Here is a 2,844-nt window from a genome sequence, read left to right as displayed (position 1 = left end):
GCCTGGAGAGTACGATATAAGGCATGAATGTCTGTTGCAGAGGCAAATAAGACTATGCCGTCCGCGTAAACAAACTGTAACGTCAGGGTGTGCGGCAATGTCGCACATCAGAATATTGAAAAGAAGTGGCGAAAGCACAAAACCTTGTGGCACACCTCTGGTCTGGGCATAGGTGTCTGAGATGAAGGAGCCGTTAGTGCAGAAGAGCTGGCGTCCTGGCAAAAGATCACGGATATACGCATAAGTGTAGAACGACAGGTGTAGAAATGACAATGTGGTGAGAAGGATCGAATGTTACACACTGTGGTATGCTTTAGCAATGTCAAGCGTCACTAACGATGGTACTTCGTTCTTTTTTATAGCAAGGCGGATTCTGCTCTCTAAATCGACATGGGCAGACCATATGGAGCATCCGCGGCGACAGCCAATCTGGGCAGAGCGCAATGCGTTGATTTCTGAGACATGTTTTGATAGGCGGCTATGCACAATTCTTTCTTTGAGCTCTACCAAATTACAGCTATCGGCCAAATATCATTATGGAAGAATTTCTTTAAATCTTTTATGAGTAAGATTATTTTCGCCACCTTCCAGGAGTGCGGTATCTATGTAGTTACCAATGATTCATTGATCAGATCGAGGAGGTCCTGTGTGAACTCTTGGGCTAAGATTTTCAGCAAACGGACCGTGACACCTTCCAAACCGGGAACCGAGGATCGCATTGAAGAAACTACAGTTAGCAGCTATGACTTGTCAACCGCAACATAGCCTGAGCAGGTGTTGGGGGCGAACAGAGGGACTCTACGCTGCTCGTGAAAATGTGATGCGAGCCCTTGGGCGATTCGCTCTAACTCATCTTTCGCCTTACGAGGAGACAGCACGTCCAAGCTTCATAACTGCATGGCTGAGGAGTTCATATTCCTTTCCATAAAACGATACAAAGCCTCCCTACTGTTTGGGTTCGTCAAATATGTATTCAAATTTTGATTGCAGTCATCCTTCGCTTTTGCTATATAGTTCTTTTAAACGAGAGCGAGAAAATTTTGTAGTTAATCCAATTTTTCGGGCTTTGGCTATGCGAAAGGCTCCTCCATGCTGCTTTCTGGCGGCAAAAGGCTATCTCACACGCATCGTTCCACCATAGGGATGGTGATTTATTACAAACAGCAGGCTGTACAGTGAACGGGAAGCTCTCCGTAGCCTTCAAGCTTAAGGAAACACTCGCTGAGCCCTAACGGTCCTACATGAACAAGGATCAGATGTAAAGGACACACGCAAAGAAGATTTGTAGGCAGCAAGGTTAACCAGTTTTCTGGCAGAACCAGGATCTCTGAGTGGGCTCACCAAGATGATGAAAGTAATTGGAAAGTGGTCACTAGAGATATCACAGTCAACTGTGGACCAAGCCTCAATACCTACCCCTCCTGCCTCCTGCTGCGAAGGATAAAACGATTACTAATTGCGAATTTTTACGAATGAAGGTTATGGTCCAGGAATTTAAGCTGGGTACCTGATTTGCTGACATCTATGCCCATAACATTTGTCCATATGAGTCAGAGTAGTTACCCCAGAAAACGTGATATGGGTTGAAGTCCCCTGCATGATGACCCTATTAGAGTTGGCAAGTAAGCTGTCTAGATAGTCTGTTCTGCATAGTCATGACGGAAAATAGATGTTAGCGACTGTGACAGAGGCGCACTGCAGAGAAGTGAGATCTAAAGCTAAAAGCGCGCAGTCAGGAAGCATTACATTTTTAGTTATTAATGCCCGTTGGCACAGTTTTGAAGAAATCAGGGCCACTAACCCAACGACCCAACCATTAATGTGGTCCGCTCGAAAAGCGCGAAACCTCATTAATGAAAAAGAGTTTATAGAGGAGAGCCAAGTTTCTTGTAAAAGCACTATGTCTGGGTTACGGGAAAATAAAGTAAGTTTTAACCCTTGAAGAGAAGATGCAAGAAAGTGGCAATTCCATTGAAGAACCCTTACACCTGCCATGGTTACAATTCAAGATTAACGGCTGTAACAGCCTCTTATATCATATCACACTTGGAAGTAACTTTCGAAGGCCTTTTTTTAGTTTTGACCGGGAAAAAGGAGGACTCAGAGGGAGAGGTGCACGCATGACGCTTCTGTGTAGGGTAAGTCATTTCCATTAATACAAACACTGTTGCGAGAAAGACGGACAGAGGAGCTATAGAGAAGTGACACGTGAGATGGCACTTTGGGAGATGACCTGTCAATTAAAATTTCAGCACAGGGTTGAAGTGAAGCTGTGCTGGTGGCAACACAGGCTGGGGTGGGCAAACTGCCCGACTCTCAACATTATCAGACAATGCCTGAATAGTTTCTGATCATACGTTCCACCACAACTGAAAGAGCTTTTTCGACGGTTGGCACAATTCGTTCAGACAATGTGGCCTCGAGGTCAGGCGTAAGTATGTTTTTACGGTTAAGAAGAGCATGAGCGTCTGCTCGGGAGCAGCGATTCTGTTCAATTAATCGCAATAAACTTTGCTTCTGCGACCGTTTTTCACAAGTGCCATCATCGGAGCTGTGCACGTTACTGCATAAGCAGCAGCTTGGTTGCCTAGCAGTGCAGCTGTCTGTAGAGTGGTCTTCACCACAACCCGGCATTTAGTCGCCGACTTACAGGCTCTACCAGTGTGACCGAATCGCCAACAGCGGGTCGACGCGATAGACAATTGGCCAAATTTTCAACTCCAAGGGGCATGTGCGACCAGCTAAAGTTGTAACTGACGCCGTAGTAACACGCAATCCAGCCACCTCGCGAGAGCAGCGGTACATGGAAATAACCCCCACTGATGCATCCTGGAATTCCTGCAA

The sequence above is a fragment of the Amblyomma americanum genome, chromosome 6 (assembly GCF_052857255.1).
Source record: "Amblyomma americanum isolate KBUSLIRL-KWMA chromosome 6, ASM5285725v1, whole genome shotgun sequence".
In the NCBI taxonomy this organism is placed as follows: Eukaryota; Metazoa; Arthropoda; class Arachnida; order Ixodida; family Ixodidae; genus Amblyomma; species Amblyomma americanum.
Note: the sequence above shows the minus strand (reverse complement) of the source record.